At 43.6% G+C, this 25363-nt stretch overlaps 1 long non-coding RNA gene across 1 annotated transcript in view; it reads left to right on the top strand.

Moving 5' to 3' along the window:
- The first annotated feature begins 11757 nt into the window (after window positions 1-11757).
- The window catches only part of LOC137535805 (uncharacterized), a 75257-nt gene continuing 61651 nt past the window's right edge, over window positions 11758-25363 (top strand). The window contains exon 1 of the long non-coding RNA XR_011024475.1: window positions 11758-11826. This is a non-coding gene — a long non-coding RNA (uncharacterized lncRNA). The remainder of the gene's footprint in view (window positions 11827-25363) is intronic.

Genomic DNA, 25363 nt, shown 5'->3' with positions numbered 1-25363 from the left:
CAACCCCAATTTGTCCTGCTTTGTGCAGCTAATTATCAGTTTAAAGAGAAACTCCAACCTAGAATTGAACTTTATCCCAATCAGTAGCTGATACCCCCTTTTACATGAGAAATATAATGATTTTCACAAACAGACCATCAGGGGGCGCTGTATGACTGATTTTGTGCTGAAACCCCTCCCACAAGAAGCTCTGAGTACCACGATACTCTGGGCAAACTGCCACAATGTAACAATGTTCACAGACAGGAATTAGCTGTTTACAGCTGTCTCTAACAGCCAAAACAGCTAGGAGCAGCTACATAACCTGCCCACAGTAACAATGTCACCATGTAATAAATGTCAGAATGTAAATCGGGATGAGAAAGATTTTACAATGAGCAAACACTGACTAAATCATTTATACATAATTATGGTAAAAAATGAAGCACTTTTTTTACTACATTATTTTCACTGGAGTTCCTCTTTAAAACGGTGTACTTTTTAGGAAGTCCATACTCCCATTATCTTATAGGTACTATCCTTGCAGAGAAGTACAATCTGTGCTACAGACAGCATTAAAAGTTAATAGAAGGCTTGTAGTTCGGTCGATTTTCTAGAATTGGGTCGATTTTCTAGAATTATGAGAATTACTTTGTTAACTTGTGGCTGCTACAGAGAGCCTAACTAGAAATGCTGTCCACTAAGTTCTAGTCAGAAACTAAGACATTGGCCTCTTGCTGTATGACATTCCTTCATGCTGCAATCTTCTTAGAGATCTCAGTCTGTGCCTTCCCCCTTGCAGCTCGAACGGCACAATGATGCAACCCAACCAGCAGCAGTAGCTCCACCCAGAGGAGCAGAAACTGAATCCTTGTATGTATCTCCCTCTTGTTATGCAATCAAAACCTCAAGACAGGAATTTTAGCTACGGCATCCTCATTTCACAGAAGAGTAATATTTGAGAACCACCGAGCTATAAAAAAGGAGTTTTTTTTAAATTTGTGACTGGAGCATAAAATGTCAAAGACTCCTTAACTCTAGTATTATTTACAGGCCCGTAATCAGAGCCATTCTTTAATATGTTCCAGATGTGGAGGCATTCGAAGTTTTGCAGGGGAATTTTCCGATGTATCAATCAAGCTATCTGATGTTAATTAGCTGTATAAAGCATTAAGAAAACTGTGTGCTGTCATATTTACATAGGTCTATTTGCAGCTGTAATCAGTCGCTGTCAGCGGTGGGGAGCGGACTGCAGCTGTAGGCTGATACTGGGGAGGAAGCATGCAGCTGTTGGTGTGTAAGACTAATGGTGATTAATTCCTATTATGTGTCGGAGATTGTGCAGCCGGTCCAGAGCCGACAACGCTGCCAAACGCCGCGTACGGCCCTCCATATGTAATTAAGTTGTTACTGTGTAGTGTTTAACTTATCTTTTCAAATCCCACCCAGGGAATTGGCCTTATATTATGAAGCTGAATTGTGTTTTTATACAATGATCTGGAACATGTAATAGATTTTGGAGAGATCATGGGACTACTCAAGACGAGATCCCCTCGCTGGCAAGAATGGGGGGGGGGAATATCTGTGGATTGTGTCTTTTTATTTTTTTTTCTTTAAAACGGTACACTACGTACAAGTATTTACAGTACACTGTGTAAATATTTATTTATCTAGAATGAAAGCAATTTCCTCCAGTCACATCAGCTAGGCTCTTCTGCGCATGCGCAATTGGCTGCCCATGTGCAGATGGAGCCCGACTGACGCAACCGAGACAGATACCAGGGCTGCTTTGTGGCCGTGAGGACGGCGAGGGACGCAGCGCTGCTCATGGAGCTGGAGGAAGCCCCAGGTAAGTATCAAATCTTACTTCTGATCTCAGGTTTCCTTTAAAGCAGCAGGGGCAGCTATACTGTCCCAGGGAAAAACACATATATAAGTAGATAAATACTTGTTCTACTTATACAACATATGTATTGTACAGTCCATTTTTTATTTCAGTAGATTTTATATAGTAAATAAAGAGAAACCTGTTCCAGGCATTTTCCCTTTTTACTTCTTCTGACTGATGCCAATCTTGATGCCATTTCCTCCCTTACTCTATTTTTTTTCTCCTAGAAACTGCTCTGTCATATCTAGCTTGCTTTGTCAGCACATGTGAGCAAAGCATAGATAGTATTTCAGCAGATTTTCCCTTCTCAGCCTCACCCTGTCACACTGAACTGCCCTCAGCCAATCAGTGAGGGGCAGGAATGTGGGAGGAGAGATAACAAACTTCTCTCTCCCTGACTGAGATAAGATTCATTACAGCAGAAACATTTATAATTAGATTGGAATACTTGCAGTGCAGGTGTGGTACTAGAGCTTGCAATGTAGGGTCAGGTTGCAGGCTGCATAATAAACCTAGAGCAGTGGTTAACTGGAATGTGTTTTGTGGCTGACTATCCAACTTTAAGACAAGACATTTTCTAAGGCCTAGTGCACACCAGAGCGGTTCGGCAGCGTTTTTCGATCCGCTTGCGGATGTGGAAACGCTTGGGTAATGTATTTCAATGGGCTGGTGCACACCAGAGCAGGAGGCGTTTTGCAGAAACGCATACTTCCGGGCTGCTGCAGATTTTGGATTGCGGAGGCGTTTCTGCCTCCAATGTAAAGTATAGGAAAACCGCAAACCGCTCTGAAAAAACGGCAGTTCAGATCGGTTTTGACGGCGTTTTTGTTACAGAAGCTGTTCAGTAACAGCTTTACTGTAACAATATATGAAATTTACTACACCAAAAACGCTTCCCAAAACCGCAAAACGCTAGCTGAAACGCTACAGAAAAATAAGAAAAAGTGTTTCAAAATCTACTAGCATTTTGCGGATCTGCTAGCGAGTTTTGGTGTGCACCAGGCCTAAATACATATTTTTGAAGTTCAAAATCTTGGTTACCAGTGCCGCAGCAATAAGGGATGCAGAGGTTTCAACCCCACTGGGGCCCTTGAACCAGAAGGGTCCACTAGGGGACCTTCCCCAACTGCGGTATTAGCTCTGCAATAGTGATATGCCAGTAATGACCACATATATAATCATCAAAGGATCGCTATCGCGAAAAAGTGGAAAATTTTAGATACATGTAAACACATTTAAGAAGTACGTTTCTTCCAGAGTAAAATGAGCCATACATGTATTTTCTCCTATGTTGCTGTCACTTACAGTTGGCAGTAGAAATCTGACAGAAGTGACTGGTTTTGGACCAGCTCATCTCCTCAAGGGGGAATCTCTACATGGCCTTTATTCTTTACAAGGACACTCCTTGAAAATTATTTATACAAATATGCTAGCCAGCCTCCCTGCTCACCATACACTTTTTTGGCAGTTGGACGGAGCAACTGCCATTCACTAAGTGCTTTTGAAAATAAATGACATATATTGCAAGTGTATGTGATGGGACAATACATGTTTGCACATTGTTCCGGCAAGCCTGTGTGCGGACTCCTCTTTTGAATTTCCACATTGAGCAGCCGTGGAGTCCGGCACCAGCATCCACACCCCTTGGTGTGCGGTTCTTCTACTGGATAGGAACTAAGATCAGACAGCAGACAACAAACCATATATAAAACAGTTTGCGAATACTTATTTCAGGTTACAAGCTAAGTTCTAAGTATAATATGCCACTAGCCTTCTACCATGACCACATTCAAATCAAGCTCGGGTGAAGAAACATGTACTTACCAAAGAAGAGGAAAGCCTGGCAAAGTCAACAAGTTGATTTGAGGGACATAATTTTTTAAAGTCTACCCAATCCAATGCTCAGGTCAAAACGTAAATAATACTTACCTAAAATACAGGGAGCCTCTGGATCCTGTAAAGGATTCCCACGCCTTCTTTGCTGCTGCTTGCCAGGACTCTCTGGATTTTGAGGCTTTGCTTCTCGGCCAACATGAGCACAGCCGCGCTGCACCCACGTGATCATGTCTGCACCTGTACAGTAGCATGGAGCTGGTCATGCGCGAGTGGCCACGACTTATTGTGCAGGCACGGTTGTACTCATGCAGGCACCTGCTTAAAGTGGATCCGAGATGAACTTTTACTCATTGCATAATTGTGTTCCTTTCCTATTATTTATAGGGCATTCCTCAAGCCAAATACTTTTTTGTTTTTGTTTTAATACTCTAATTCCCTATAAACTAAACAAGCCACGCCCACAGCTTCTCCAGAGAGCCAAGGCACTTTCAGACAGTAGCAAGGGCTCATGGGAGCTCAGTCTGGGCAGGAGGAGGGCGAGGTGTTACTAGCCAGAGATTTCAGGGGCAGAGGGGAAGAGGGAGGAGGAGAGGGGATTAGGATTTTTTGCTCATAATGCAGATAAGCCTGCCTCTGTGTAATGTTTACAAACAACATGGCTGCTGTCGTATCACAGGAAGAAATAATCATATTATATTAAAGCTGTTTGCAGCTAGATTTGCTGTGTAAACTATCTAAACTTTAGATAAGATATATAGACAAGTTACTTGTTATAGTTAGTTTTTCATCTCGCATCCACTTTAAAGAGTAGCATAGTCCAGATCAGCTCTCCGACAAGCCCTTATCACAAATCTTTGGGGGGTCCATCTGAAAAAAGTTGGACTTACTGTCCTGACCCTTGTTCTCTACTCTTAGTAAATGTCTCTCCATGTCATGACAACCATAAAATGACTTGATTACTTACGTTCTTGAAATTTAAAGAAAAAATAGTCAGCAATGTCATTTTTATCAAGACAGGTTCACTTTAAAGTGAAGTTTTGGGAAAGGTGGAGGTTAAACGCGCGGAGAGGTTCATTAGTCTAATAGCCTCATTTTGAAGAATGTTGTTGCTCTGTAAGATATTAATAACATTAATCACATTCTTAAAAAAAAATACATAATGAACTGTCCGTATCATCTCCCAGGTGCAGTAACTTATGCTGCCCTGCGTTATTAAAAAAAAAAGTCTAGGGCCAGTTTACAGGGAAAAAAAGGACAAAATCTGATATATACTAATAACACACTTATCTAACTGGAAGAAGAAGACTAACTTGTTAAATATAAACTGGAACCTTGTCACTAGGCACTTTTTCCCTGACGAAGCCCTCCATTTAATGGGTGAAAAATGTCTCCATTTAATGGATGAAACATGTAGGGTTGGTGGTGGGGCTTTTTCATACAAGTAATCAAATAGTCATTAGCAGTGGCAGCAAGAAGTGAGGGGCTGATCCCTGGAGACAGTATTGTTACTAGCAGGTGAAAACTATACTAATATACGTGTAGCTTAGCTATTTTGTGAGATTCAATAAAATGTATATTTTAACAAGGTAGACTCCTTCTTCAGATTAAATAAGTGTGTTACCAGTTTAGAGGCTGACCCAGTATGTTTTTGGGTTGTGGGAGGAAACGAGGGCATAAGCAGTGCACTTGGAGAACATACAAACGCCATGCAGATGGTGCCCTGGGCAGGATTTGATCATAACACTCTTAACCATTTCAGCCTTTAGTGTTTTTTTTTCACCTTATGCATCCGAGCAATTTTCACCTCCCATTCATTCACCAATAACTTTATCACTAATTATCACAATGAAATAATCTATATATCTTGTTTTTTCCGCCACCAATCAGGCTTTCTTTGGGTTGTACATTTTGCTAAGAAATATTTTATTCTAAATGCATTTTAATGGGAATATTAAGAGAAAAATGGAAAAAAACATTGTCAGTTTCAGCCATTATAGCTTTAAAATAATACATGCTACCATAATTAAAACCCACGTATTTTATTTGCTCATTTGTGCTGGTTATTACACCATTTAAATGATGTCCTTATCACATTGTATGGCGTCAATATTTTATTTGGAAATAAAGGTGCATTTTTTCAGTTTTGCGTCCATCACTATTTACAAGCTTATAACTTTAAAAATATTAGTATTTTAACCTCTTGACATGCATATTAAAAAAAGTTCAGACCCTTAGGTAACTATTTATGTTTTTTTTTATTGTAATTTTTTTCTAATTAAAAATTTTATTTGAGTATTTTTGGGTGTGTGGGAGATAAACAGTTAATTCTAAATGTAAAAATGTCTATTCATTAAAAAAAAAAATGTATGTAGATGTAGTTTTACTATTTGGCCACAAGTGTACTTACAGGAAGTGAAGAGGGGATGTGTAACAGAACAATCATGGCTTCTCCATAGAAGCCAGCGATCATTCTAAGGGACCTGGATCAATGAATGTGAACTGCTTTCCCATTCATTGATCTCCAGGATAACGGGTGGACCGTGTACCCCGGCGGTTGCGGCCCTGCGAACCCCGGCAGCTCCGTTTTTTCATGGACCTGGCTCCTACGTCCTGCATGCATATTTGGACGTAGGAGCTACGTCTTGTGGGCTAAAGTAGTTAAAGGGAAAGTCCGAGCAGGGGGAAAATAAGGACATTTACTTACCCGGGGCATCCTCCAGTCCCTTGCAGTTGACATATCCCTCGCAGCAGCTCTGATCCCAGTCGCTGGCCCGGGGTCCTTGTCGGTGCAGAGGCTGACCTCGCGAGGTCGTCCTCTTATATGCCTGTGTGAGCGCCATTGTCAATCACTCGCTCATGGTGTGAAGTGTACTGCGCAGACATGTTGGCTGCTAGGGGATGGAGGAAGCCCCGGGTAAGTAAATGTCATTTTTTTTCCCTTCTCGGATATTCCCTTTAAGTGGTAAGATGCTAATTTTTTTACAGTGTTTTTTTCTTTGTGCGTTCAAGGAACAGTCATTAGTATGCGGGCTCATATGAATTAACCTCCTGAGCGGTATGGACGAGCTCAGCTCGTCCAGTACCGCCGGAGGTCGCCGCTCAGGCCCTGCTGGGCCGATTTTCCCCAAATAAAAAGCAGCACACGCAGCCGGCACTTTGCCAGCCGCGTGTGCTGCCTGATCGCCGCCGCTCTGCGGCGATCCGCCGCGAGCAGCGGCGAAAGAGGGTCCCAGCAGCCGCCCGAGCCCTGCGCAGCCAGACCAATCAGTTCCGGCCAGCGCTAAGGGCTGGATCGGAGGCGGCTGACGTCAGGACGTCGGCTGACGTCCATGACGTCACTCCGCTCGTCGCCATGGCGACGAGGAAAGCCAAACAAGGAAGGCTGCTCATTGCGGCCTTCCTTGTTTGTTCTGGGCGCCGGAGGCGATCGGAAGAACGCCTCCGGAGCGCCCTCTAGTGGGCTTTCATGCAGCCAACTTTCAGTTGGCTGCATGAAATAGTTTTTTTTTTATTGAAAAAAAACCCTCCCGCAGCCTCCCTGGCGATCTCAATAGAACGCCGGGGAGGTTAACAGGCCCATAAAGTACGTACGGAGTTTTTGTGGTTAAACAATTAGTAGAAAACCGTTCTGTGCTGTGTGCTGGGTGATAAATACAGTAAATGCAGAAAAATTTAATTGGTTCATGTTGGACCAATGAGAAATTGAGAATCCTCCCTGTTGCTAGGTAGGATTCACATTTTTAACAATCCAGCACGGAGCTTCCTGCTTTTTCTGGTCTCCAGTCGGTTTTAGGATGTGCAGGGATAGCGGCGGACGGTATGGAGGATATATGGCAATGTGAACACAGCCATGGTAGGTAATGTGTGAATGATGAAGCACAGATCAACTTAAAGTAACCCTGATCTGAAGCTCGGGTTCAAAATAACATAATAGCCTGAAGAGAGGGAAGCCTCAGGATCCTATTGAGGCTTCCCTCAGTGGTCTGTAGCCCAACGTTGCTGACAGGGCCGGATTTGTACTCTTTACTGCCCAAGGCCACTGTCACCAGCCACCCCCCTTCAGTATAGGTAGCCAGATGACCCCTCCCCCCTTCCCTCTAGTATAGGTAACCTGATGACCCCCCCAGTATAGGTAGCCAGGTGACTCCCCCCTCTTTCCCTCCAGTATAAGTAGCCAGATAACTCCCTTTATCCCTCCTTTTCCCAACTCCCCCTCTCACTATACGTAGCCAGCTCGCTTTCACACCGCAGCAGCCATCAGTGTCACTCATTTCTCAGCTTGTTTTCAGTGCCGAAGCTTCCTCTTCCTTTCCATCTCCAATGCTGCCCAAGTCCATAGCTGCCGGCCACAATGCAAGCATGCACAGAGAGCAAGGTGGCCGCTGCACAGGCCACTGGCAGCAGAGTACCACGGGCAGGCGCTCGCCTGATCTCTCAAGTTTGCAAATGCTGCATAAGTTCAGCCTGCTGCTTTGGTGCCCTTGCTCCTGTGGTGCCCTAAGCCATGGCCTGGGTAGCTTTGGCCTAAATCCGGCCCTGGTTGCTGAGCGTGGCACTCCTCCAGATCGGGGCCGCTCCAGGGATGGTCGTAGACAGCCAACTTCGCTATGCTGGAACTAGCTTTATGCAATTATGGCTTCAAATTCAAATATTCGCTTTGTATGCATTTCGTAGACTACGCGTTAAAATACGCAATTACGCGTAGTGCGAAGCATAGTGTATGCAGATGCTTATACCCGTATGCAGAAAATTTTACACATGAATTCCTCTTTAATTGCTTATACCGGTAACTCTTCTATGCGTACAACCCCTTCCCAATGCGTAAATTTGTAAGCCTACAATCGCACGTGGAAAATTAGACGTGAGTAACGCATTCGTAGTTCACTACGCAATACACATGTTAACTACGCATAGTGGGCGTAAGCTACGCGTAGCGGTACTTCGATATGCTTATATTCGTAAGCGTAGTTTTGAAACTTCACCTACGCACTACGATGCGTAAATTCGCACTGGCGTAGTTTCTGCTCATCCCTGTGCTCAACTCTTCTTCCTGCATAATGGCCGCACAGTAGCCGCATGGGCCTGTGGTTCCGGCTTACTGCGCATGCGCGGGCTCGCACGGCTACTGCGCGGCCAGGCTGCAGGAAGAGGAGCTGCCTGGCCCGGCCCCTATATGAGTGGGTACAATACCTTGTCCCTAATCTTCCTGGGAACAGCGAGGTAAGCCTCAATAGCATCCATTCCTCAGGCTTCCCTCTCTTTAGGTAAGCATCTCATTTTGTACCCGAGCTTCGGCATCCGCTGTACAGTGGGAACCTGGCCTAACACTATGACATTCTGCTTACTGAACTATAACACGTTACCTTGGACCGGAGTCACATTTTACAACTTACCCACCTTGCAGGCAGCCCAAGGACGTTAGGTGGGGCAAACAACTGCCTCTCCATCTCGCCCGGCGCGCGATACGAGCAGCAGAATGCAATCGCTGTGCCGGGCCCGTCCATTCTACCTAATAACAACAGATGCTCGGACTGGTGGCATTTTGAAAAGCGCTCTGTGTGTTGCTGATTATTAAACGACAGATCATTTGGCAGCCGGTAGCAGCGAAACATTAAAATCCTCAGCGCCACATCAATGGTCACTGCAAGTCGGAAAATGATATCTCCCGTTTACATAACTGCAATCAGTGTGATGAAAACCTGCAAACGGCAAGCGTGGTTTAAGTAAATATTACAGGATGATTTTTTTTCCTACATTTTTTTCCCTTTTTTTTTTTAAATGGATGTATTATTGTAGTGCCTGAGTAAAAACCAGTCTTATTTTTTGTTCTTTTTTTTTCCATCACAGAATAGCACTAAATGTAAATATTAAGGGTGCGCTGTTGGTTTATTATAATCTTCCACCACAGCGACAGACTGCCATCCGCACAGGGGGTCATTTTCACTGCTACATTAGCCCATATGGCAGCGGCTAAATTGTATCTAAGCTATGGGCTAATTATGGATGAGTTAATAAAACTGAACAATGTCAGTCTGCTTCTTTTCTCTGGTCTTTAGTTGACCCCTATGGTGACTCGCACCTGTGCGTCTATGTTCCATTATTTCCTGATTTGTTGCAGACAGCTTCTTTTTTTTTTCATTTGCGTCGTTTACCTTACTTTCCCTTCTTGATGAATCCATAAATGGTGCTTTGTGAGTCAAAATCCGTAGATTGTATGATAATAGAGGGAAGGGGAAAATAGCTGAGAGATAGAAGGTCTCTTTTTTTTCATTCTCACAAGGAGTGCAGATTGCTTGTTTATTAGGGGATTACCGTATTTAACTGCAAGTCAATAGTGTTGTCTGTTTGCCTCCCATAGTGCATTAAAGAAAATCTGTACTGAAAAAAAGTCCACCTGGGGGGTACTCACCTCGGTAGGGGGAAGCCTCTGGACCCTATCGAAGCTTTCCCCTGTCCTCCTGTGTCCCACGGCGGTCTCGCTGCAGCCCCCGGAACGCACAGGCGACAAATCCGACAGCCTGTGCAATATTTACCTTTTCGGGCTCCAGCGGGGGCGCTGTTGCGGCTCTTCTGACGGAGATAAGCGAAAATAGCCGATCTCCGTCGGGTCCGCTCTACTGCTCAGGAGACTTGCGCCTGCTCGGCGCAGATTGGCTATTTCCGCCTATCTCCGTGCAGAGAGCGGATACTGCGCCTGTGCTGGAGCCAAAAGGTAAATATTTACATCGCCGCCGTGGGACCGAGGAGGACGGGGGAAGCTTCAATAGGATCCGGAGGCTTCCCCCACCCGAGGTGAGTACCTCCCAGGAGAGTTTTTTTCATTACAGATTTTCTTTCAAGGGAATCTAAAGTCAAAGCTGGCCGGCCACGCCCCTCCTTACTGCGCTTACACTGCCAGGAGTGCATGCGCAATATGTGAAAATGTATAGATAAGGATGTATGTGGTACTGCCTTGGAGTACCGTAGAGAGTGCACACATCCTTTTCTATATATTATACAAGGTGACTTTTGGTAGTGCGAACCGGTACTAAAAGATTTTGTATTGGCTGGGAGGAGCACTCTCAGCAGCAGGAGCGTGAATAGGGTGCGCAGAGTTTGGGGCCGTGTGTACGCAGTTGCTTCCGACTGTCGCCGCTGCTCGATGGAGGTACTTGGAAGGATGGCAATGGCTGCTCGATGGAGGTACTTGGAAGGATGGCACGGGCACAGGATGAATCCAGGGGGTTGCAAGAAGCCCCAGATCAGTTACACAGATGTTTTTATTTTGCTTTAGTAAACCTTTAAAGCAGACCTCAACTCAGAACTTCCTCTCTGCTCTAAAAGATAAGCACCAGCATAATACATTTTAGAGAAAAACGTTTGTTTGTAACAGCTTACAGAACTCCTGCAATAAATCTTCAGTGTGTCTACATCCTGCTTTCATGGAAGCAGGGAAAGGGTTTCCTGTGTTTTAGCCTTGTCTGCCGCGAACTGCCGAATTTCTCTGCTGACACAGCGGAGAGATCAAATTACACTTGTGATTACCTGGAGGTGAGGGGGATTAGACAGGTCCTTCTCTCTAAAAACACACAGGGTGCATTTTTCTCTGCTTTCCTTATGTCCTATGCAGAAGTGCAGATCCACTTTAAGGCCCCATTTACACTTTTGTAAGCGCTAGTGTAATAAAACCCTATGGGCCCGTTCTTACTTGGGCGATTTCCGCTAATTGCCGCAAATCGCCCCAAATCGCGAAATGCAAACGCGTAGCCTGCACCATTTTCAGGCAATTTCCCGGCGATCGCGTTTCAGTGCTATAGAAACGCTAAACACGATTGCGGAGAAATCGCTGCACTGTCCAGTGATATTTCCGCTTGAAATCGCTGATAAATCACTCCCGCAAAACGCCGGCAAAAATCGCTAGCGTTTTGCGCTTCTAAGTGTGAATGGGGCCTAAAAAGAGAATTGTAGCACAGGCCTAGGATATTTGGAAACCGAGATCTGGTCGCTGTGGCCTAGCAACCCTCTCCAATCCACACTGGCAGTTATAAACAACAACAACAAAGCTTGACTCAGATCAGTACATTGCTGCGGTTTGTGATGTCTTACTGTAGGAAATATGTGATCATAAATGCCAAACTAAACAGGTACCTTTTTTAGTTTTGATTTAAACACCTTGGGCTTGATTCACAAAGCCGTGCTAACTGTTTAGCACGTGAAGTGCCGTTCGCTGACTTTCGCGCGCGCAAAGTGCCGCGATTCGTGCGATCGCGGACTTTGGTGCGCGCAATTTGCGCAAATCGCTGCAAATTGCGCGCGCAAAAGTCTGCGAACAGCACTTCACGTGCTAACTGTTTAGCACACCCGTGCTAAATAGTTAGCACGGCTTTGTGAATCAAGCCCCGTAAGTCTGGAAGCTGTCTTGATTGGGCGTGGCAAGGCGATCCAAGCTATTATGCTGAAATTTTTGAACAGAATAAAAACGTCTAAAATCAGTTTAAAAGGGGTAAGCGGTGGACTTACCTCCCTCCAGGAAATATAGACAGGGATTCGTTATTTTATATCAATTAATAACATTTATTATAAAAACTCCACTTTGCAATGTGTTTCGCAGGCTCACTCCCGCTTCATCAGGCAATAATTGGAGAAACTCAGAAAATCTGTAGCGTGGCCGAGCGCCTCTGTGATCCAAGTTATTAGTTCCTATTCATCGGAGGTAAACAATAACCTGGGCCAGGACACTATCTGCATGGAGTTTGTATAATCTCCCCGTTTCCTTGTTGCTTTCCTGTAGGTACAGCGGTTTCCTTGCACATTCCAAAAATGTACACATACAAGTTGAAGAGAAACTCCGACCAAGAAATGAACTTTATCCCAATCAGTAGCTGATACCCCCTTTTATTAGTAAGGTAGCGGACAGGCACGGTGACACTGCGTGCGCTTAACTCACGTAGGTAGGTGGGTGCACTGTGAACAACTGGTAGGTAGTTATATGCAGTGATGGGTATTACAATGTGCACCTGTCACACACAGACAGGTAGTGGACAGGCACAGTGACACTGCGTGCGCTCAACTCACGTAGGTAGGTGGGTGCACTGTGAACAACTGGTAGGTAGGTATATGAAGTAATGGGTATTACAATGTGCACCTGTCACACACACAGGTAGTCACTGAATGTGCTGGGCATGGCAGTGGCACACACAGTATGAATTATCAAGGCTGTTTATGCAACACAAGTGTTAGTGGGACACACAGAAAAAAAAATAGATCACAAGAACAAGATTAGCTCTCAAAAGAGCTGTTGTGGGGTGCTATTTCAGCAATAAGAATCAGCGAGGAGCAAGCTAACAAGCCAAGAGCCTAACTAATCTTTCCCTAGGAGAAACAGTCTGCAGCAGCTGTCCCTTCTCCCACTATAGCAGGCACACAAGTGAGTGTAATGGCCGGCACTCCCTGCCTTATATAAGGGGGGGGGGCTCCAGGAGGGAGTTTAGCCTGATTGGCTACAATGTGCCTGCTGACTGTGATGTAGAGGGTCAAAGTTGACCCTAATGGTGCATTATGGGGACGAACCGAACTTCTGCAAAAGGTTGCGGTTCTCCGCGATCGTGAACCCCCGGAAGTTCGTTCAGGCCATCTCTAGTGCCTAACCCTAAGACCGGCCTCTTGGTGGTGCCTAACCTTAAAGTGAACCTTAACTGAGAGGGATATGGAAGTTAAAGAATCTCAGTTACCTGGCTGTCCTGCTCATCTTTGGCTGCAGGAGTGGCTGAATCACACACCTGAAACAAGCATGCAGCTAATCCAGTCTGACTTCAGTCAGAGCAGCTGATCTGCATGCTTGTTCAGGGGCTGTGGCTGAAAGTATTAGAGACACAGGAACAGCAGGAGAGTCAGGCAACTGGTATTATTTTAAAAGGAAAAATCCATATCCTTCTCAGTTTAGGTTCCCTTTAACCTCCCCCTTAACAAACCCACTTCCTGATGCCTAATTCTAACCATTCCTCCTTCCCCACAAACGCCTTTCTTGATGCTTAGCCCTAACCGTCTCCCCTGCACACAAAAAACAGCAACAAAGATAATTACGGGGGTTCTGGTGCTCAAATTTCCTCTTTGCTGCCGGCTTAACGCCAGAGAGAAAAAAAAAATACAAAAAAACAATAATCATCGGGACGGGAGTGACCTCCAAATTTGTCCAGAAGTTGCCTGATACCCACCAATCAAAATTCAGAGGTGTCTCAGATTAGGGGTATAGAAAGCTGAAACAATTCGCTTACCAAACATACTGGTTCTGGCATTCCGATCTGTAAAGCTGTACAGACTCCCCCCACGGACAACCTGTCCAAATATTCCGGGCTTTTAAACCGCGCTCGGTAACTACGAGTTAAAATGCAGTCATTGTGTACATGCCCATGGAAAGCTCAGCTTATAAATCTGTCCCCTCGTCCCTGAGTTTTATCTATGCTGAAATCACAGTTCATAAAACTGGGACAATTTTAAATATTTGCTCTTTAAAGACCTGGATTCCTGGCTCTTTTTAAAGGTAAAAGGAAATACCAGAGGCCCGTCTAGTTGGTTAAGTTAATATTTCCCTGTTACAGGCCAATAACAGTTTAACTTTGTTGGAAATAAGTCAATCTCTGAGCTTCCTGAATATAATAGGCTATATTTCACTCCCCGCATTCTTCGCTGTACGGCGGAGCGCATGAAATAAGACCCCGCAGAAGAGAGCGGGCCTGCGCTGCAAAACCTCACTAAACACTTAGGAAAAGAAACTTTGTAAGACTTAAAGTAGGTTTACTTCTCTACGTGTTAAAGCAGCAGGGACAGCCATACTATCCCAGGAAAAAAACACATATATACGATAAATACTTGTTATACTTACATAAAATATGTATTGTACTGTGAACGTTTGGATTTTAGTGAATTTTATATAGAAAATAAAGAGAAAACTGTTCCAGGCATTTTCCATCTTTACAACCTCTGACTAAAGTCAGTCCTGATGTCATTTCCTCCCTTACTCTTTTTTTACTTCTAGAAACCGCACTGCCATATCTATCTTGCTTAGTAAACACATGTGAGCACAGTATCGATTGTATTTCAGCAGCTTCTGCAGAGGGGTGAGTTGTATTTCTCTTCTCAACCTCATGCCACACTGAACTGCCCTCAGCTGATCTGTGAGGAGCAGAAATATGGGAGGGGAGATAACAAGCTTCCCTCTCCTCAGCAATGTACCAGAATAGAGCCAGGATGACTGAGATAAGATTAATTACAGCAGAAACATTTATAATTATATTAGATTGCTTGCAATACAGACTGAATGCAGTTGTTACTGTGTTGACTGTGTGTACAGCAGCCCCCGATGTCATCTAAAGATCAGGCATGATGGTTCTTTAGGGCCCCTCGAAGCAGCGCCGGAATGACCCTAAGTGCATTGTTCTCTCCACTTACCCCGCCAGTGAGAAGCCACTCCACCATGCCCCAACGTACACAACTCCAATCTGCTCCCCACCCCCTTCCATATCAACAGTCATGTCACTAGCTTGAATCCCATAGAATCCAGTCCTGAACTGATCCATGATAAATCGAGCCCCAATACCTGTCGGGCAAAAGTCCTTGTTCTTGTTTATATATTATTTTACGTTTATCTGTGGGTACAAATCTTGCACATCAATTAACTTGAAAAGTTGGATTTGAGATTGCTAATTCAAGTTGGTTGAAAGTCTACAGAAGCTGACCTCACCCACTGCCTTTAAATCAGATCCGAGATGAAAAACTAACTATAACAAGTAACTTGCCTATATATCTTATCTAAAGTTTAGATGGTTTACACAGTAAATCTATCTGCAAACAGCTTCAACAGTATATGATTATTCCTTCCTGAGATACAATGAGAGCAGCCATGTTCTGCTTGTGATCATTACACAGGCAAGCTGCTCTGCATTTCCACCCTTCAGCCTGTGAAAACTTCACTTCCCTCTCCTCCTCCCTCCTCCCCTCTGCCTCTGAATTCCCTGGCTAGTAACACCTCCTCCTGCCCAGACTGAGCTCCCATAAGCCCTTGCTACATGAGGCTACATGAGACTAGTGTGCCTAGGCGCTGGAGGTGCTGTGGGCGAGGCTTGTTTAGTTTATAGGGAATTAAGGTATTAAATCAACCAAAATAAGTATTTGGTTTAAGGAATGCCCTATAAACTATATGTAAGGAACACAGTTATGCAATGAGTAAAAGTTTATCTCGGATCCACTTTAAGGCTGGATTTATGCTTAGATGGCTTGAGTTGCATCATGTTGCATTGCAGCATGCTTTTTTCAATGGGATGCAACGCAATGCAACGCAACTCAATGCAACTCAATACAACGCATCTAAGTGTACATTCAGCCTAAATGAACGTGACCAAAAAAGAAGAGCCCATTTCCGTTTCCGGGACAATTCCGCATACCGGCACATTCCGGTGGTATTCCGTGGTATTCCGTGGTATTCCGCGGTATTCCGCATGTATTTTCCGTAATTTTTATCCGGACTTCCGTAATTTTCAAATGATTGTGTCTATGTTGTCTATTGTCAATAAAGTTGTTGTATATTACGGAAACGTGATTGAAAAGTGTAGTTTCGTAAATTTCAGCCTTTTTTTACGGAAATGCTGTTTTTTTTGGGGGGGTGGCGACCAGGCGGAATTTTGCGCCCATGAGCTTGTTGTCATGATTAGTCACCTCATTCCGCATCTCCTGATTGGTCAATTCATTCCGATTTCGTTTTTGCCGGAATTCCGCATTATTCCGCATTCTGGTTTGACGTTTCCGGATTCCGCGGAACCATGCGGAAACCCCAATTCCGGCGGAATTTCGGTATTTTAGCTTCCGCGGAATTCGGAAGCTCATGCCTGCTGACTTTGCAAACGAACAACCATGAAAGCAATTAGTGTTGTGTTACGTGGCGTTTCTGTTGTATTAGAATGGTCCAGGTCTTCCTAGAGGGGTTGCCTTTATGTGTGTATGTACCAGGGCCGTCCGTAAATGATTTTGCCACAGGGCCCAGTAATACATAGAGCCTAATTTATGAACTGCTTTGGGTTACAATTAACATATATTTTTAATTGTCTTCCTGTCTATCAGAATATTTTTTTTTAAAGTGTGCCTCATTTAAAGCGCAATCAGACGCCAGCGTCATTAGTAGCTGGAGTTTCCGAGATAAAATACCAAATTTATGTATTTTTTCCCCCCCCTTTACTACACGGTTTAATTGACTGAAGCCTGTGCGAATATGAAATAAATAATAATGATAATGAGAATGGTAATCATTACTGCGAATATCATACAAATGACTACTAGTGAATCTTATTTAAAACTTTATAACAATCTAACATTTCAATAAGATGGATTCGCCGTTCCACGCCGTTCGCGGGCTCATTATCAGCGGCTCTGCGCCTTTTATAATCTGTCAATCAGTAAAAATTATTAACGTACCGTAGGCTGCGAGCTATAAATTCTCCATGAATTACAACATCGTAATGAATTAGGAAGTCACTACCGTGGTGTCTCCGGGATGTCAAGAGTCTGATATATTTATATACTAGAGATTCCTTCCTGGAGCTTTTTAATGGAGTTATGCTACGCAAGATAAAGTGACCCTGTCACAAAGGAAATATGAGGCCTGCTGTTGTTCACTTATTGTTTGACGATCCTGATGGTATTAGCTGGCTATACAGCTTAGCTACTTAAAGGTCCACTATCGCAAAAAAAAATTGTATAAAAAATAAAATAAAATAAATGATTATCATATATCCTTGAATATAAATCGACCTCGTGTTTAACTCGACTCCAATATTTGACTCTCCTAAGCTGGATTTTTTGATTGACTCAAGTATAAGACTACCTCCTGGCTGCAATAGCAGCATAGGGGGTGATATTATGGCTGGGAACGCGGAAAATCACTCGCGTTCCCATGCCTGTCGGCCGGTGATGGCGAAACCGGAAGTCATCGCCGGCGGGTTCAGGAGCATCAGAGCGGGGCTGCGAGGGCACCGATCGGCTGCAGAGGGCTGAGGAAAGCCCCAGGTGAGTTAAACTCATTTTTGCCCCTTGACTTAAGTATCCCTTTAATCAAGAAAGTGTCACTTACCACTGGGTAAATTGCAGCCAATGAGAATGTCACTATTAGTACACACATGTATTCAGTGTGCTCAGAGTTGCTCATGACTCGTGTATAAGTCAACCCTTATACTTTTATTTAGTGAGTCAGACCTAAATTTCAAGACTTATAATCGAGTATATACGGTATATGGAACAACTGCATGCATCTTTTATTTTGATTGACAAATTGGATAGATGTCTATTCTTCCCATATTATAGGACTTGGTGATGGATCCACTAGCCTATCATAACAAAAATCAGGTCATTACAACAAAAGCGGTTCAGACCAATCACTAATGAGCTTTTATCTAAGGTTTGGAAAAAGTATACAGAAGGTCTGCACACCGTGATTCAAGAATCGGGCTTTTTGTTCCATTACCGTCAATCACCACATCGTCTGACCGTGTATAGCCAATGATTGTGTTGGAGCCTCACAGGGTTTTTGCATGATCTACAGTGTGTGAGCCTTAGACCTGGTTGATGTTTGGGAGTGTTCAGTGGCATAGCAATAGGGGATGCACAGGTTGCCACCAATCCAGGGACCTTTGGAAAGAGGGACCCCAAAGCTCCCTCAATGGTCTGTATTGATCCTGTGCTGATAATTATAACTTCCATAGATGCTTTGAATAGTGGTAATCATTAACAAACTGTTCCCCATCCTCTTCTTGCTCCTCTGACGCTGTAGTTGCCATTGGCAGGTTCTGGTGTGCTGTATCAATTATGTATAGAGTGCTTGGGGGGGCCCGAAGTAAAACTTGCACTGGCACCCATACATCCTTAGCTATGCCACTGGGGGCGCCTACACACAGTTGGAAAAGTGTTCAAAAGAATCTCAAATACAGTCATTTAAGAGCCTTCCCTCTCCTTAGGTAAATATCTGGCTTATATTTTTTTATATCAATTACCATTCACTTTAAAAATAAAGAGTCATGTTCCAGCTTTCATGACTTTTGTGAGCCTTTTTCTCCCCAGATGCTGTCACACTTTACAAAGTGATATTCAGCTGGGTCTCTGTTAAGCTCAGGGGCCCATATGCAATTAACTTTTTCTCCTGAGTTTTCTCCTAGGAGATAATTTTTAATTTTCAATTTAAAATGAGTTTTCAGCACTTTGCAATGGAAAAAGTACCAGAATGTACTGGTAGCTGAAAAAGTACTATCAAAATGATTCTGATTATTTGTTTACTTGCTGGAGGTTTAAAAGGCATTTTATTGACAAGTCTAAAAATATCACCAAGGAGAAAACTCACTTCAGCCCTCAGTCGTTTTACACCTTGTACATCCGAGCAATTCTCACCTCCCATTCATTTGCCAATAACTTTATCACTACTTATCACAATGAAATGATCTATATCTTGTTTTTTCCTCCACTAATTAGGCTTTCTTTGGGGGGTACATTTTGCTAAGAATTATTTCTAAATGCATTTTAACAGGAATATTAAAAAATAATTATTTCTCAGTTTTCAGCCATTACATCTTAAAAATAATACATGCTACCATAAATAAAACCCACATATTTTATTTGTTCATTTGTTCCGGATATTACACCATTTAAATGATGACCCTATCACAATGTATGGCGCCAATATTTTATTTGGAAATAAAGGTGCATTTTTTTAGTTTTGCGTCCATCACTATTTACTAGCTTATAATTTAAAAATATTAGTTGTATACTCTGTTCACACGCATATTAAAAAAGTTCAGACCCTTAGGTAACTATTTATGTTTTTTTTCTCTTAACCACTTAACGACCAGCCGCCGCCGATCGGTTGTTTCACCTGTGTTTCCATGGAAACGGCCACTCCTGTCAGTTCACAGAGCGGGGCTCCATGAGCAGCCTGCGAGCCTCTGATCGCAGCTCGCCGGCTAAATGTAAACACCCAGGGACGTAATCTCCGGTGTTTACATTTTATGGCGCTGTTGTCACAGCAACCTCTGATTGGCCAGGGATTGCCACCATCTGATAGGCTGAAGCATATCTGAGGCGGTACAGGACGGATCGCTGTCCTGTACCACCTATATTGAGAAGGGGAGGGAGGGAAGGAGAGGTAGGGGGAACATCGCTGCGGAGGGGGGCTTTGAACAATGTTCCCATTCATTGATCTCCGGGGTACTGGAGGGGCGCAAACGATCGCGTGGGAGCCCGCAAACGCGCAGAGCAGCAGCCTTTTGGACGTGAACGTCACGTCCAAAAGGCGAAAATGGTTAATAAGATCCTCTGAATGATCCTCTCAATTTATTTATTAATGACCTAGTAGATGCAGTAGTGAGCAATGTTGCTATTTTTGCAGATGATACAAAATTGTGCAGAATCATCAACTCTCAGGAAGATAGTGTCATATTGCAACAGGATCTGGATAGGATGACTATATGGGCACATACATGGCAGATGAAATTCAATGTTGAAAAATGTAAAGTCATGCATTTTGGTCGTACCAATGGTCTAGCTCCATACAAAATAAATGGGATACAGTTGGGGACTTCAAACTTGGAGAAGGACTTAGGAGTACTCATCGACAACAAGTTAAATAATCATAATCAATGCCAAGCCGCTGCAGCTAAAGCTAACAAACTGTTGGGATGCATTGAAAGGGAAATAAAAACTCGAGATGCTAGCATAATATTGCCCCTGTTTAACTCTCTAGTAAGGCCACATCTGGAATATGGAATTCAGTTCTGGGCACCACATTACAAAAAAGATATTGCAGTTTTAGAGCAGGTGCAGAGACGAGCAACAAAATTGATACATGGGATGGAGGGTCTCACTTACCAAGAAAGGTTAGATAAACTGGGTTTATTTAGTCTAGAGAAAAGACGCCTTAGAGGGGATCTAATTAACATGTATAAATACATCAGAGGGCAATATAATAGCTTGGCGGATGAGCTTTTTGTCCCTAGGCCTTCTCAAAGGACTAGAGGACATGATCTGCGCATGGTGGAAAAACGTTTTAGCCATTTATTTAGGAAAGGGTTCTTTACAGTAAGAGTGATTAAGATGTGGAATGCATTGCCACAGGAAGTCGTTATGGCAAACTCTATACCTGCATTTAAAGGGGACTTAGATGCTTTCCTTGCGTTGAAAGACATCCATGGCTACAATTACTAGGTAATGCCTAATGATGTTGATCCAGGGATTTTATCTCATTGCCATCTGGAGTCGGGAAGGAATTTTTCCCTTTTGGGGCTAATTGGACCATGCCTTGTAAGGGTTTTTTCGCCTTCCTCTGGATCAACAGGGATATGTGAGGGAGCAGGCTGGCGTTCTACTGTGTACTGGTTGAACTCGATGGACGTATGTCTTTTTTCAACCAAAATAACTGTAACTATGAAACCACGCTGTGGACATCTTTGCCATGCTTTACAGGAAGTAGGAAACAGGAAACCAGCTAGGAATTATGGGAATTGCATACTAAAATTGCATTAAAAGTTGCAGCCATTGTGATTTCTGATGCGTTCCTATTAAACAACATAGGTGCAATCGCATGAAAATGCAGCAAGCAGAGCTTTTAAAATACGCAAAGATAAAATCACACTGGGGGAAAAGAACTTCCACAACTACCATTAAAAGTAGGTCATCATTGCGATCATAAAATTGCAATGCAACACAGCTGGTGGAAAAGGGCCCTTAAGGCTAGTGCACAGTGCTCAGTTGCATTGCAGATTGCAGAATAATAATTCTGCATGTCAACTCACTGGCCATACAATTCTATGGGCCTGTTCACAGTACTGCGCCGTAGGCTTTGTATTAAAGTCTATGGCCAGTCTCCATTGCAGTTCAAACTCATTATAATGTGTGTCTTATGCAATGGACCACTGTTTACTCCAACTAAACTATTCATTTCTGTTCAGAACTTATTCACAGTGATGAGCGAAAATGCCGATATTATTTTTGCATTAATTTTCACCAGGGATGGTCGCAGTCAGCCAACTTCGCTACGCTGGAACTAGTTTTGCGCAATTACGCTTCACCAAACTACAGCTTCAAAATCAAATATTTGCTTCGTATGCATTTCGTAGACTACACATTAAAATACGCAATTGCGCGTAGTGTGAAACGTAGTGTATACGGATACTTATGCCCGTATGCAGAAAATTTTACGCATTAATTCCTTTAAAAAGCTGATATCGGGAACTCTTATATGCGTACATTCCCCTTTCCAATGCGTAAACTTGTAAGCATACAATCGCACGCAGAAAATTAGACGCGAGTAACGCATTCGCAGTTCACTACGCAATACACATGTTAACTACGCACAGTGGGCGTAAGCTACGCATAGCGGTACTTTGCTACGCGTAAATTCGTAAGCGTAGTTTTGAAACTTCACCTACGAACTACGATGCATAGACGATGCGTAGATGCAAACTACGATGCCTAAATTAGCACTGGCGTAGTTTCTGCTCATCACTGATTTTCACAAAATAATGTTAAATTCGACTTTTGAGCGAAAATGCCATCGAAAATAATTTTGTGATGTATTTGTGATTTTTAGCATTTTTCTAAAATTTTCGCGCTAAAAAGTACTATTTTTTGCTGGTTTTTGTACATTTTCGCATCTGAAAGAAAAAATTGTTTCCATTGACCATATTACAAGAATGTAAAGTATTTTTGCAAATAATTTCTCAAAACCAAAAATAGCGTTTTCGATGTGAAAATGACTTTGGCGAAAATCCCCAAGCAGCACCGGTTATTCACAGTTATGATAGAATTTTCAAAGATAAAAGGACTAAATCTCAAGCCTTATAAATCCGAAGCACCAGCTTCTCATATACCTCCTTCCCTTAAAGAGAACCCGAGGTGGGTTTGAAGAATATTATCTGCATACAGAGGCTGGATCTGCCTATACAGCCCAGCCTCTGTTGCTATCCCAAACCCCCCTAAGGTCCCCCTGCACTCTGCAATCCCTCATAAATCACAGCCACGCTGCTGACAAACAGCTTGTCAGAGCTGGCTGTGTTTATCTCTATAGTGTCAGTCTGCTGCTCTCCCCGCCTGCTGCAGAACTCCAGTCCCCGCCTGCATCCCTTCCCTCCCTGCTGATTGGAGGGAAGGGACGGGGGCAGGGACCGGAGCTGTGCAGGAGGCGGGGGAGCAGCTGAGACTGACACTATAGATGTAAACAAAGCCTCACAGCATGGCTGTGATTTATGAGGGATTGCAGAGTGCAGGGGGACCTTAGTGGGGTTTGGGATAGCAACAGAGGCTGGGCTGTATAGGCAGATCCAGCCTCTGTATGCAGATAACATTCTTTAAACACACCTCGGGTTCTCTTTAAGAACCTCTTAGAAATAAACTTTGGGTTTTCCGTGGAGAAACCTCAGGTTTAACGTATTTAGTGGTTAAACTTAACACAAGCTTTCAAACCCTACATAAGCAAAACTTTCCTCTTATCTATAGGAAATTAAAGTCTATCCTTGAAGCCTGGTGTAAATATAAAATGTCCTGGCTTGGCTGAATAACACCCATTGAAATGTTGATATTTTTCCCCAGATATTATTTCTTTTTAGATCTTTACCCATTTCGGTAATTAAAAAAGACCTGGACAAGTTTCAGAGGAAAACTTTAGTGTTTGGCTGGGGGAAAAGGCTGGTTACGATCAGACATAAGGTGATGGAAAGAGCAACATCGATGGGTGGTTTTGGGCCTGCCGAGTGTTTGCATTTACTATAAAGCAGCTGAAATTTCTACAATCTTGAAAAGAAACATCAAAACACAGTCTGCCCCTGCATAAATCCAGACCAAATATTAAGTCATCCCTATTATCTAACTTAGTAAACAATCTCTCGAAGTTAAGGGCAGCGTCAAATAGGGTAATATAAAGACTATACAAAAATTGTTATATACCTCACAAAAAAGTCTCACTCATGCACATGCCAACGAAAATGAATGGCTAAGTGAAAAAGGAATGAGAATTGGCTCTTAGGTGCATGAGAAAGACAAACAACATTTTATTAATAACAATCACATATACATGCACAGTAAATACAAAAACACAAAACCAAAGACCCTATAAAAATCCCCCCCCACAACTAAACCCATAAAAATTCTCCCCATGCGCTAGACCAACACCAAAAAAAGGGGGCTGCAGTCCCCAGTGTGGCAAACTCTAGGACTCCTGTGCTCCAGAGGAGGGCAAAAGATGATGCTGATGAAAAAATGTGGCTATAATCACAATGGCACATAGATGATAAAGTTCATAACAGCCAGGCGGCTGAGGAATGGCATATGATGGCAAACCGGTGTTAGTATATTAGTGATCAATAGATGCAGTTAATAGCAGCCATGCAGGAAGTGCTGTAAATATTTCAAATGCAGAAAATCTGGCTGTTAGCTTATTGGAGGCAAGAAGACAGCAAAAAAGCAATGACAACTTCCATGGTAGATATGGAACAGGCTGTTGACAAGATGTTCAGCAAAACGAAGCAATAGATGTGTGTGGCACATGCAAGGAAAATCCCTCAATCGCAGGGCATGAATTAATTGCAGATGAACAGCAGGCAAACAAGATTATCCGACGATCAAATAACGACATCAAACAGTCCCCCAATCGCAGGGTATGGATGCACTATAAACGTGCTGGATGGAGATGTCATATAGTTACCAGTCCTTTGGGTGAAGGGTTCACACAGTGGTGCAGTTGGAAACTTGAATTGCCATAGGTGCCATGTGTAGCCAGCAAAGTGTCCTCCAAGTAGCACAGTGATCCCAATGGTGTGGAAGCTGAGGAGCGCTGTCAGGAGAAGCCTGACATGTTTCGCCGCAACTAGCGGCTTTTTCAAAGGCAGACAGCGGAGACATGTGTATGGACGCCATAATGGCGTCCATAAATACTGACCGCGGCTGCGCAGCTCCGCCCGCCCGCCCCCCAGAGACAGCCCCGCCATCCCCACACGCCCACCAACAGACGTGTGGGCGGCGAACATCCGGAGCGCAAATGCGCTCCAAACGACACCATGCCGGAAGTGCCCTGTGACACACGGCAGAAGGCGTCCAAGGAGTCGCCGCCCATAGGGGAGGACGGGGAAGGAGGGGACAGGCAGGCAAAACAGCGCAGCCGCGGCCAGCGTGGGGAAATATCTGAAAGCACAAAATTTAGCAGCAGATATGCAGAAAATATGAATAACAAAAAAGAAAAAATCAACAAACACCCCTGTCTTTCGTGCCCATGTCCTGGACAACTACAGGGATGATAATTACATAAAAATGACATTTGATCATAAATAACCCCACAAGCGCGGAAATCCGCGACAGCAGGCGATGGCATCCCAGAAAAACCGGGCACACCATGTCCGCGGACGCGGGCACCTGCGCACGCAGGTAAATCACCACACAAATATACATATATATGGGAGATGGAGATAAACCCGCTCGTATAGAAAAACATATCACTGTGGGGGTATCATGAATGAATCCCCCCATCAGTGAATAAATTGGCCAATAAAAAAGAGAAGCTACAGCTGAAGAAAAATCCTGAAACGAGAACGCGACCCAAAAGGGGTTAAAGGAGCCAGGGATGTATGGGCCCCTGCGGTTGGTTACTTGGAAGGCACAAAG

The sequence above is a fragment of the Hyperolius riggenbachi genome, chromosome 10, assembly GCF_040937935.1.
Source record: "Hyperolius riggenbachi isolate aHypRig1 chromosome 10, aHypRig1.pri, whole genome shotgun sequence".
NCBI lineage: Eukaryota > Metazoa > Chordata > Amphibia > Anura > Hyperoliidae > Hyperolius > Hyperolius riggenbachi.
The sequence above is the reverse complement of the archived record's forward strand: the minus strand, read 5'-3'. Positions and strand labels throughout refer to the sequence as shown.